The 13,658-nt window shown below is 45.0% G+C and overlaps 1 pseudogene; it reads left to right on the top strand.

Annotated features, from left to right (window-relative positions):
* Window positions 1–5,772: 5,772 nt before the first annotated feature.
* Window positions 5,773–13,658, top strand: part of LOC101255912 (probable protein phosphatase 2C 60) — a 126,237-nt pseudogene continuing 118,351 nt past the window's right edge.

The raw sequence follows: 13,658 nt of genomic DNA on the forward strand, positions 1-13,658 counted from the left end.
GACAATCCGTGATGGCCAACCGTATGCATAGGCAAGGTCTTGACGGACGTCCACGAAAAAATTTGGCATTTTTGACGTTGAAATCCGGATCAACCAAAAAATGGTGTTCTATAGCACACGAAAATCGTCGAAATGAGGCGTATGCTCGGTTCGGGGCTAGTTTGACCCTCCAAATGGCCCGGACAGTCCTTGATGGCCAACCGTATGCATAGACAAGGTCTTGATGGACGTCCACGAAAAAATTTGGCATTTTTGACGTCGGAATCCGGATCACCCAAAAAATGGTGTGCTATAGCACACGAAAATCGTCGAAATGAGGCGTATGCTCGCTTCGGGGCTCGTTTGACCCTCCAAATGGCCCGGACAATCCGTGATGGCCAACCGTATGCATATATAAGGTCTTGACAGACGTCCACGAAAAAATTTGGCATCTTTGACGTCGGAATCCGGATCACCCAAAAAATGGTGTGCTAAGGCACACGAAAATCGTCGAAATGAGGCATATGCTCGCTTCGGGGCTCGTTTGACCCACCAAATGGCCCGGACAATCCGTGATGGCCAACCGTATGCATAGAAAAGGTCTTAAAGGACGTCCATGAAAAAATTTGGCATTTTTGACGTCGGAATCCGGATCACCCAAAAAATGGTGTGCTATAGCACACGAAAATCATCGAAATGAGGCGTATGCTCGCTTCGGGGCTCGTTTGACCCTCCAAATGGCTCGGACAATCCGTGATGGCAAACTATATGCATAGAAAAGGTCTTGACAGACGTCCACGAAAAAATTTGGCATTTTTGACGTCGGAATCTGGATCACCCAAGAAATGGTGTGCTATTGCACACGAAAATCGTCGAAATGAGGCGTATGCTCGCTTCGGGGCTCGTTTGACCCTCCAAATGGCTCAGACAATCCGTGATGGCCAACCATATGCATAGAAAAGGTCTTGACAGACGTCCACGAAAAAATTTGGCATTTTTGACGTCAGAATCCGAATCACCCAAAAAATGGTGTGCTATAGCACACGAAAATCGTCGAAATGAGGCGTATGCTCGCTTCGGGGCTCGTTTGACCCTCCAAATGGCCCGGATAATCCGTGATGGCCAACCGTATGCATAGACAAGGTCTTGACGGACGTCCACGAAAAATTTTGGCATTTTTGACGTCGGAATCCGGATCACCTAAAAAATGGTGTGTTATAGCACACGAAAATTGTTGAAATGAGGCGTATGCTCGCTTCGGGGCTCGTTTGACCCTCCAAATGGCCCGAACAATCCGTGATGGCCAACCGTATGCATAGACAAGGTCTTGATGGACGTCCACGAAAAAATTTGGCATTTTTGACGTCGGAATTCGGATCACCTAAAAAATGGTGTGCTATAGCACACGAAAATTGTCGAAATGAGGCGTATGCTCGCTTCGGGGCTCGTTTGACCCTCCAAATGGCCCGGACAATCCGTGATGGCCAACCGTATGCATAGACAAGGTCTTGACGGACGTCCACGAAAAAATTTGGCATTTTTGACGTCGGAATCCGGATCACCCAAAAAATGGTGTGCTATAGCACACGAAAATCGTCGAAATGAGGCGTATGCTCGCTTCGGGGCTCGTTTGACCCTCCAAATGGCCCGGACAATCCGTGATGGCCAACCGTATGCATAGAAAAGGTCTTGACGGACGTCCACGAAAAAATTTGGCATTTTTGACGTCAGAATCCGGATCACCCAAAAAATGGTGTGCTATAGCACACGAAAATCGTCGAAATGAGGCGTATGCTCGCTTCGGGGCTCGTTTGACCCTCCAAATGGCCCGGACAATCCATAATGGCCAACCGTATGCATAGACAAGGTCTTGACGGACGTCCACGAAAAAATTTGGCATCTTTGACATCGGAATCCGGATCACCCAAAAAATGGTGTGCTATAGCACACGAAAATCGTCGAAATGAGGAATATGCTCGCTTCGGGGCTCGTTTGACCCTCCAAATGGCCCGGACAATCCGTGATGGCCAACCGTATGCATAGACAAGGTCTTGATGGACGTCCACGAAAAAATTTGGCATTTTTGACGTCGGAATCCGGATCACCCAAAAAATGGTGTGCTATAGCACACGAAAATCGTCGAAATGAGGCGTATGCTCGCTTCGGGGCTCGTTTGACCCTCCAAATGGCCCGGACAATCCGTGATGGCCAACCGTATGCATAGACAAGGTCTTGACGGACGTCCACGAAAAAATTTGGCATTTTTGACGTCGGAATCTGGATCACCCAAAAAATGGTATGCTATAAGCACACGAAAATCGTCGAAATGAGGTGTATGCTCGCTTCGGGGCTCGTTTGACCCTCCAAATGGCCCGGACAATCCGTGATGGCCAACCGTATGCATAGACAAGGTCTTGATGGACGTCCACGAAAAAATTTGGCATTTTTGAAGTCGGAATCCGGATCACCCAAAAAATGGTGTTCTATAGCACACGAAAATCGTCGAAATGAGGCATATGCTCGCTTCGGGGCTCGTTTGACCCTCCAAATGGCCCGGACAATCCGTGATTGCCAACCGTATGCATAGACAAGGTCTTGACGGACGTCCACGAAAAAATTTTGCATTTTTGACATCGGAATCCGGATCACCCAAAAAATGGTGTGTTATAGCACACGAAAATCGTCGAAATGAGGCGTATGCTCGCTTCGGGGCTCGTTTGACCCTCCAAATGGCCCGGACAATCCGTGATGGCCAACCGTATGCATAGACAAGGTCTTGACGGACGTCCACGAAAAATTTTGGCATTTTTGACATCGGAATCTGGATCACCCAAAAAATGGTGTGCTATAGCACACGAAAATCGTCGAAATGAGGCGTATGCTCGCTTCGGGGCTCGTTTGACCCTCCAAATGGCCCGGACAATCCGTGATGGCTAACCGTATGCATAGACAAGGTCTTGACGGACGTCCACGAAAAAATTTGGCATTTTTGACGTCGGAATCCGGATCACCCAAAAAATGGTGTGCTATAGCGCACGAAAATCGTCGAAATGAGGTGTATGCTCGCTTCGGGGCTCGTTTGACCCTCCAAATGGCCCGGACAATCCGTGATGGCCAACCGTATGCATATACAAGGTCTTGACGGACGTCCACGAAAAAATTTGGCATTTTTGACTGATATACCGTGGTTTCACGGTATAATTAATACTTTTTCCTTAAGTTTAGTGTGTCCGAAAGCCCTTTTTGTGCTAATTTTGATATAAGTTTTTCTTTGTTTTGCAGGAAATCTGTCTAAAGCTGAATGCGGAGATTTTGAGCGAAAAATGCAGAAGAGACCACCTACGGAGCTTATGACGGTCCGTCGTGCTTGTGACGGTCCGTAGGTGGCAGCATAGAGAAGCTGCTGAAGGAAGATGGGGAAGTCTGACCAAGTGTGGGATTACGAAGCTTGTGACGGTCCGTCATGGATATGACGGTCCGTCCTGCAGGTTCGTCGCGAAGATCAGAGAAGTGATCCCAGTACCCAAATTCCAAAAGTTGAAGTATTTTGTAACGAAGACCCTCGACGGACCGTCGTGCCTGTGACGGTCCGTCACACTTGCCGTCGAGGGGAATGAAGAAAGCAGCAGAAGAATTGCACCCAAGTATGGGGCGACGGAGCCCACGACGGTCCGTCATGACCACGACGTTCCGTCGCGTGGTCCGTCGACCCAGCCGCGTTTTGGCAGATTTCTAGTAATTAGAATCCTTGTTTAATTAGGTTTTTATTTTTTATAAATAGTTCGAAAAACCTCGTTTTTGAGGTTAGACTCTTCGAGATTAAACATCATATTATTAGACTTTGTTTTTCTAAGCTTTTGATTGTTGGAGATTCTTACAAGTAACTCTTGTTGATTAATCAAGCAAATTTTCAGACTTTATTCTTTCTCATCAAAGTAAGTACATGACTTCTTATTTAATATATTTGAATATTGTGTTTATGGATATGAGGAATTAAACTCTATAACTAGGGTTGCGGGAACCATAGGCAAATAATGAGATAAACCCTAGCTAAAATAACAATTCTAGAATAGTGTCTTGCATGTATTAATAATTCTTTCGCTTAGAAATCTTTTTAACGGATGATCAACGTTAGAACTCGCCTTAATGCTACTTGACGGACCAAGGAGGTAGATAATAGGAAAAGAATTATTAACATAGATTTAGTGTATACTATCTAATAGGCTAGTATTGATTGGTACGAGGTAATAACTGAGTCAAATATCGAATATGATGCTTAATATGAGGTAAGGATAAGGGTTAGGAAAGCAACACACGTAGCCGGACCAAGGTGCGGAGTGAGATTTTCTAGATGCCGGACCAAGGATTTAGAAATACATAACTTATCGCTTTGCATGCAAGATACTAGGAAAGAATTGTTATAGCTAGAATTATCAAGTTATGAACCTGTGGGGAACACGTAAACCCTAGTTACTTTGATTACTTGATTAAAACTCAACATTAAAAGCTGTTAAGTGTCTCTGTCAAGTTCGTTAGTTATTTTTATTTTATTAGGAAGTACAAAACCCCCCTTTTATGCTTTTACTTTTTAAGAAACTCATCAACCAAACAATAGTAAATACAAGTTGGAGTTAAGTCTAGACTATTTTCCTCGTGGGAACGATCCCAACCTCACTAGTTGGGTTATTTACTTGACGCGACCGCTTTACTTCTCATTTGAGAAGTAAGTTTGAGCGTATCAAATTTTGGCGCCGTTGCCGGGGAATTTAACTTTTAGATTAACTTTAACTTCTTACTATAGTTTAGTTGATATTTTCTGGATTTTACTTTGTTTTATTGTTTTTGATTCTTTTTCAGAATTATCCTCCTTGTATGCCAAATACACGGAGATGAAGAGAACCGTTGTTCCCCTACGATCACGAGCTAGAACGTACACTGCGAAACATGAATCGTAACTTGGGAATCAATGATGGGGATCCAAACCAGAACATCCCAGCTCCGGCTGATGTTCATGGTCAGATGTTACCCGATGCTCCGGGTGAAGATCAACAGAGGGGACAGAATCCCGCTCCATGGCCCCAAGCATACTACAGAGGCTATGATAACATAGCAGATTCGGACGGGCCGCTGGTTTTGCCTCCTCTTCCTACAGGCCACACTTTTGTGGTAACTAGTAGTCTGATGCAAATGCTCACTGCCAGAGGTTTGTTTTCAGGGCTACCTTCTGAGGATCCACATGCCCATATAGCTAAGGTAAGGGCAGTGTGTAAGAGTTGTGTGGGGAGGCCTGATTTGGATCTAGATGTAATAGGTCTCAGAGTGTTTCCTCTCTCACTAACGGGAGAGGCTGCTATGTGGTTTACTGAGCTCCCATACAACTCTATTTTCACCTGGAACCAATTACGGGATGTCTTCTTAGCACGCTACTATCCGGTCTCCAAGAAATTAAACCACAAAGACAGGGTGAATAACTTTGTGGCACTACCAGGAGAGTCAGTTAGTAGTTCATGGGATAGATTCACCTCATTCTTGAGAAGTGTCCCAAATCACCGTATTGATGATGAGTCCCTAAAGGAATACTTCTATAGGGGACAAGATGATAACAATAAAGCGGTGTTGGACACTATAGCAGGTGGATCTTATGGAGAATGCCCTTATGCTGAGATTGCTGAGAAATTAGAGAAAATCTCCCGTAACAACAAAGCTTGGAGTACTAGGAAGTCCGATACAGGGAGAAACACCTTCGCAGTGCAGTCCACTCACAACCCAGCCACAGATGACATTCGTGAGGAAATGGCTCAGATGAGAACTGAGCTTGGGTTGGTACTAAAACATGTCACTGGGGGTGCAGAGAAGATAAATGCAGTCAATTACTTGGCTAAACCACCACCCCCTAACGGTGAATGTTACTATGAGGAGGATTCCTATGTAGTCAATGAACAAATGGCGAGTTTCCGACCAAGAGCCCAAGGCTCAAATCAGGATAATTGGCACCAAGGTCAAGGGAACCAAGGTCGGAACTATGGTAACTACAATCGTGAGGGTCATTATGTCCGAGATGGTAACTACAACCGCGACAACAACTTCAACAGGAGTAACTATGGTAATAAAAACGACAGCAGTGGACCCTATGTTCCTCCTCAAAATCGTGAAGTTACTCCTAGGGATGGTGGAGATAGTATGGCGCGAGTTGAGGATATGTTGCACAAAATGATGAGGAGGTTCGATGCTAGTGATGAGCAAAATAAAGAGTTGAGGAATGATCTAGCGGGTATTGGGCAAAAAGTTGATACCCATGCAATATCAATTAAGCAACTTGAGCTACAATTGGCCCAACTATCAGCAACTGTGAACACATGGCAACCGGGCACCCTTCCTAGCAACACTGTCCAAAATCCAAAAAATGATGGACATTGTATGGCAATTATTACTTGCGGTGGCAAGCAAACCATTGATCCACCTATGCCATCTGATGAGAATAAGGTGACAACAAAATCTGATAAAGTGGTAGAAGTTGATGCTGAATTAGAGGATAACACTGCAAAAGATGTTGAAGTGCCTAAAAAGGTAACTCCTATGCCTAGGCCACCACCCCCATTTCCTCAGAGATTAGTGAAAAAGACCGAGGATGGTAAATACCAGCGTTTTATAACAATGTTGAAGCAACTCTCTATAAATGTCCCTTTGGTAGAAGCTTTGGAACAAATGCCTAGTTACGCCAAATTTATGAAAGATCTGGTTACAAAGAAAAGATCGGTCACTTTTGAGGATGATGATAGGATGCAGCATTGTAGTGCTATTGCTACAAGATCTCTGGTCCAAAAGAAAGAAGATCTAGGCGCATTTACTATTCCTTGTACAATCGGGCTATTACATTTTGCGAAAGCATTATGTGATCTAGGGGCAAGCATAAATCTCATGCCCCTCTCGATTTACAAGAAGTTGGGTTTGGGTGACCCAAAACCCACGGTGATGCGGCTACTAATGGCTGATCGAACAGTAAAATGACCTATAGGAATACTCCACGATGTGCTAGTAAAAGTGGAGTCATTCATCTTTCCAGCCGATTTTATTATTCTTGATTGTGAAGTTGATTTTGAAGTGCCTATTATCCTTGGGAGGCCATTCCTAGCTACGGGAAGAGCCTTAGTAGACATGGAAAAGGGGCAGATGAAATTTTGGTTGAACAGTGTGGAAGTGACCTTTAATATTTGTAGGTCCACGAAGCAGAGTGGTGAGCTCCAATCGGCATCTGCTATATCCTACAACATGGGTGAGACCTTTGAGACACAAATAGAAGAACGTCTAGGTGTCGAAGCATTAGCGACAGTGATAATGAACTTTGATAGCGATTGCATTGAAGAGTATGAGTCATTAGTAGCGGCTCATGACCGAGGTGATGTTCGGTTTAAACCGATGAAATTTGAGCTTGATATGAAGAATCGCGAGTCCCCACCCGCTAAACCATCTATAGAGGAAGCTCCAAAAATTGAATTAAAAGCTCTCCCACCTCATCTTAGGTATGAATTCTTAGGAAATGGTTACACTTTGCCGGTAATCATTGCATCAGACCTAGATGAAAAACAGGTTCAGAGTTTGGTGAAGGTACTAAAAAGGTTCAAAAGAGCTATTGGGTGGACCATTGCGGACATTATTGGGATCCCCCCTGGTATTTGCTCTCATAAAATCCAACTCATGCCTGATCATAAGCCGAGTATTGAGCACCAGAGACGCTTGAATCCTCCTATGCAAGAGGTTGTGAAGAAGGAAATTATCAAGTGGTTGGATGCTGGAGTAATCTATCCAATCGCCGATAGTAGTTGGGTATGCCCGGTTCAGTGTGTACCTAAAAAAGGGGGAATGACTGTGGTCCCCAACGAAAAGAATGAACTTTTTCCGATGAGACCGGTTACTGGATGGAGGGTGTGCATGGATTACCATAAACTGAACTCATGCACTGAAAAAGACCATTTTCCTATGCCCTTCATGGATCAGATGTTGGATAGACTTGCCGAAAAAGGGTGGTATTGTTTTCTTGATGGGTATTCGGGGTATAATCAGATTTCTATCGCACCAGAAGATCAAGAGAAAACAACTTTCACTTGTCCATATGGAACTTTTGCGTTCAGAAGAATGCCGTTTGGGTTGTGCAATGCACCCGCAACCTTTTAGAGATGTATGATGTCAATATTTTCTGATATGGTGGAGGATACTATAGAGGTTTTTATGGATGATTTTTCTGTGGTTGGTGATTCATTTGAGCGATGCTTGAACAATTTATCTGAGGTTCTTAAGAGATGTGAAGACTGCAATCTAGTACTAAACTGGGAAAAGTGTCATTTCATGGTGAAAGAGGGTATTGTGTTGGGTCATCGCATTTCAGAAAATGGTATAGAGGTTGATCGAGCTAAAGTTGAGGTAATAGAGAGACTTCCCCCGCCGATCTCTGTGAAAGGTGTGAGAAGCTTTCTTGGGCATGCAGGTTTTTATCGGAGATTCATCAAAGACTTCTCAAAGATTGCACACCCATTGTGCAAATTACTGGAGAAAGAATGTAAATTTTGTTTTGATGAGTCCTGTCTTAAAGCATTCAGTGAGCTAAAAGAGAAGTTAGTGTTTGCACCTATCATTATTTCTCCGGATTGGAACAGTCTATTTGAGGTAATGTGCGATGCTAGTGGGGTGGCTCTTGGTGTAGTATTGGGACAGAGAAGAAACAAAATCCTTCACCCAATTTACTATGCTAGTAAAACCCTAAATGAAGCCCAGAAGAACTACACAGTGACTGAGCAAGAACTCCTCGCAGTAGTCTTTGCTTTTGAGAAATTTCGCTCCTATTTGCTAGGTACTAGAGTCATAGTGCATACTGACCATTCAGCACTGAGATATTTGATGGCAAAAAAGGATGCGAAACCAAGGCTGATTCGTTGGGTATTACTGCTGCAAGAATTTGACTTTGAAGTGTTGGATAGAAAAGGGACTGAAAATCAAGTTGCTGATCATTTGTCCCGTCTAGAGGATGAAGCTATGAGAGATTTAGGGGATAAGACTGACATTGATGATACTTTCCCCGATGAACATGTATTGGCTGCTTCACAAGACTTGATTCCATGGTTCGCAAATTTTGCGAACTATCTGGCTAGTGATATTGTTCCATCAGACTTGTCCTTTCATCAAAGGAAAAAGTTCATGTACGATGTGAAGAAGTTCTTTTGGGATGAACCATACTTGTATAGGAGTTGTGCCGACGGGCTTATTCGGCGTTGTGTGCCCGAATGTGAAATGTTGAGTGTATTGGAGGCATGCCATTTTTCACCTGTTGGCGGACATCACAGTGGTATCCGAACCGCTCACAAGATATTGCAATGTGGCTACTATTGGCCAACTCTTCATCAAGATGCTCATGGGTTTGCTAAATCATGTGACAAATGTCAACGAGATGGTGGTATTTCAAGAAAGCAAGAGCTCCCTCTAAACCCCATTCTTGTGATTGAGTTATTTGATGTGTGGGGTATTGACTTTATGGGCCCTTTCGTGAGTTCTCATGGGATGAAGTACATTCTTGTAGCAGTTGATTATGTATCTAAATGGGTCGAAGCCATAGCTCTCGCAAACAATGAAGGGAAGAGTGTCACTGCATTCTTGAAAAAGAATATATTCTCCCGTTTTGGCACTCCAAGGGCCATTATTAGTGATGGGGGTTCCCACTTCTGCAACAGATTGTTCAAGGGGTTATTGGAGAAATACGGTGTTCGCCATAATGTGGCCACGCCTTACCACCCTCAAACTAGTGGGCAAGTTGAGGTATCGAATCGGGAGATCAAACAGATATTGTCCAAAACAGTGAATGCTAGTAGAACAGATTGGTCAAGGAGGCTTGATGATGCTCTTTGGGCCTACCGGACAGCTTATAAGACTCCCATAGGTATGTCTCCATACCAACTTGTATATGGGAAAGCTTGTCATCTTCCGGTTGAGTTAGAGCATAAAGCCATGTGGGCTATGAAGAAGTTGAAATTGGATTGGAGCGAAGCTGCAGAGCAACGGTTAAATGGGTTAAATGAACTTGATGAATTTCGCTTAAAAGCCTATGAAAGCTCAGCCCTATATAAAGAAAAGATGAAGAAGTATCATGACAACAAAATTGAAAAATGAGAGTTTATGGTCGGGGATTTAGTGCTTCTATTCAATTCCAGATTGCGCTTGTTTCCAGGCAAACTCAAGTCCAAATGGACTGGTCCTTACACGGTTACCCAACTATTCCCTCATGGAGCAGTCGAGTTGGAAACCAAGGAGGGTGTGCGGTTCAAGGTGAATGGACAGCGCATAAAAATCTATCTAGGGCATGCTGAATCGGCAAATGAAGTGATCGAGGCATACCATCTTGATGAAGTCTGAGTAATCAAGTGGCCCCAGTCGTGCCGCGACGTTAAATCTGGCGCTTGTTGGGAGGCAACCCAATACTTGTCGTCTTTTTAATAATGGTAGCATTTTTCTATAAATGGGTTTTAAATTTGCAGGCACATCACCAGGAAATTCTGCAGAAAACTACTCCGCAGTAGCCACTGACGGATACAACGACGAACCGTCGAGTGTGAAACGGACCGTCGTATGCACCATCACACCAGGTACGTATTTTTGTCATTTTTGAAATTAGGGCACACATGACGGACACCACTACGGGGCGTCGCATTTGCAACGGACCATCGTCGGGGTACCATCGCGCGATTAATGAAATTAACCCGACCCGACCCGGCTGGACCCCTTTTCAAAATTTGACCGTTTATACTCCCCATCCCGCCATATTCCACCCCATTACTTCCACTTCCTCTCATCTCCCCTCTCTTTTCCACTTCCACACTTCCCCCACTGATCATTACTTCCACAATCTCCCCAATCTTATTACTATCAGTTACTTGTCGGTGCTGCTGTTTTTGGTATCTACCTTGCCACCTGAATCATTCCCCACTTGTGTTTTCTCCATTTCCAAGGTATGTGTCTCTAAATTTGTACTCATTTCTCTTGTATTTTTGTTTATTAGTTATTATTTCGTTCCTAGTCGTCTCTTGTTACCTTGATATGATTATGTCTAGACCTAGGCTCTAAATGTCTGAATTTGCCATGATAATAACCCCAGACATAGGTGATTTCACATTAATAGTTTCCTAGGTAGTTGGATAGACACATAGAGGTCCACAACACTACACGACCATATGTGTTCATTGGGGTTGCTTAGGGTACCTACAGTTCTGTCTCTGATATTCAGAATGAGACCCCGATGACGGTCCGTCGTATTCACGACAGACCATCATAGGGTCCGTCGCATAAGCCGTAGCACCCTCCCCAACGACGCCTGTGACGGACCGTTGTCTTCACGACGGTCCGTCCTGCACAGTCGTCATGATGGTCAGAGACCCCTTTGAGAAGGGTCTCCAAAAACTTTCCAAGTGTCCAACGATGTACACTTACGACGAACCGTCACACCCACGACGGTCCGTCCTGCACGACCGTCATGATAGTCAGAGAACCCTCTTCCGAGGTTCTCCCATCATTTTCTAAGTGTCCAACGACGGACCCTTACGACGGACAGTCATACCCACGACGATCCGTCCTGCTTAACCGTCATGATGGTCAGCGACCCCTCCTTCAGGGCTTCGAGGTGGACTATGCATGGCTTCTCCAGGCAGTCATGCACGAGAGGGCATTCAAGGTCACCACCACCTACCCCTTTCCGTGCATGATTTTTGCCCTTTGCAGGTCTGCAGGTGTGCCCATATGGCACATAGATCAGTTGAGGACCCCGCCGGGTACCATTGATGTCGGCCTCATTAGAGACGAGGCCAATGAGTTGGCCCCACGTTGAGGGCCCCGTCCAGAGCTGCCGCCACTATCTGATGACCTTGCGGATATGGTGGCCCAGGCTCGCACAGCCACACAGGCATCCACGGACACTACCCCGGTCGAGTCTATCCCGGGTAGCAGCACAGCCCCTCTACCGACACCGGCCCCGCTTGCCCGAGTCCAAAAACTGGAGGCACAAATGGCCACTCTTCTGCATCATATCCAACCGTAGATGCAGAAGTCTATTGCTGAGTCTGAGGCGCGTATGGAGAGGCAGATGCAGCGGAAGATTGCTGAGGTTAACCAGCGCCTCGATGCCTTTGAATTGAGAGTATTAGCTCGACCAGCCCCTCCGGTAGATGTGTCGACTCTCCAGGCTGCAGTCGCCAGTCTTCGTGCAGACATCGACACGATCCTAGCGACAAGAGTGTCAGAGTCTGTCGAGCCTGCTGAGGATATTGTATTGGCGGCTCTGTTTTCTACTCCAGACATTCCCCCATCTTCCCCGAGAGAGAGTGCCAAGAGGCGGAGGGGTCGATCAGAGGATGAGGCGCGAGCAAGAAAGAAGGAGCGCCGAGAGATGGAGGCCGCGAGGAGAGCCTCACTTGCTGAGGCGGAGGCACACCAGATCAGAGCATCACAGATAGCGGCTGGGGCGTCTAGCTCCCGCACTGTAGAGACAGCAGGAGGCACTACTGAGGGTGCAGTTGTTGCTGAGGACATCACTGAGGGTGTCCAGATTGCAGAGGATGTGGGTTCTGGGAAACCAGACCCACCAGCTTGTTGATCGACGGCGCTATGCGCCACAGGTTTGCTTCACCTACCCCCCTAATCTTTAGATTTTTTTATGCATTGGGGACAATTGCATGCTTTTTTGTTGGGGGTGGGGTAAATGGAAAGTGAGTGTTAGGGTGAAGTCTGAGTAGCCCAACTCACTATCCTCTTTTGGGGTTTTCTTGCCTGTGTTCTTTTTCCCCAAAAGACTGATTACTTTTTCTGTTGAACCGGCACGTTATATCTTTTGTACATAGTTTAACTCTGAAGCATGATGGCTGAAATGATATCCCGATAAAACTGGAAAACGTTGCATGAGAAGGCGTAGTAACTGATAATTGTGTGGATCTAAACATGAAATAGAGTTACACCATTGCACTACCCTAAACCTTCAAGTCGAACTAGGTGTCTGATAATCTGGTATAGTGATGAGATGTCAAGTGAGTGTGAGGAAAATTGAATAGTCCACTACTGATACTGAGCTAGAACTTGCCTGGTTAGTCCTGCTAAAAGTAAGCTGTAACATACAATTAGGAAAGGATCATAGGCCCTTATTCAATATAGCCCATTTCTAGCCTAAATAAAAGAAACCAAATGAAAGTTATCCTTCGTTGATCCAAATAATTTGAGCTTAAAATTAGACCTTTCTTTTTCATCCCAACTGATCTTTTCTGGGAACAATATGTTGGCCCTGGTCCCTCCTTGGACATGTGCACCTCAGCTTATGCCAAAAGCATAAGTTGAGGGTGGCTAATGTATAAACAACCTTCGTTATGGCCCTGACCCGATTTTGGGTATTGTGTACCTTGACTCATGGCAAAGCCATGAGTTGAGGGTGGCTGTTTTGAGGAATGCTCTGGAAAGTGGGGTTGAAAGAACAAAGAGAGAGAAAGAACAAAAGTAAAGTGACTCAAGAACTCGTTGAAAAAAAAAGAAGAGGGAAATATTCAAGAATTACAAACAAGAAAAGAAAAGAGTCACTTACACAAATGAAGAAAGAAGGGAAACAGCAAGGTGAAAGAATAGGAGAAACTGGGCGAGATAAATTGATATAGAGCGGAAGG

This window comes from Solanum lycopersicum, chromosome 8, assembly GCF_036512215.1.
Source record: "Solanum lycopersicum chromosome 8, SLM_r2.1".
Taxonomy (NCBI): Eukaryota; Viridiplantae; Streptophyta; class Magnoliopsida; order Solanales; family Solanaceae; genus Solanum; species Solanum lycopersicum.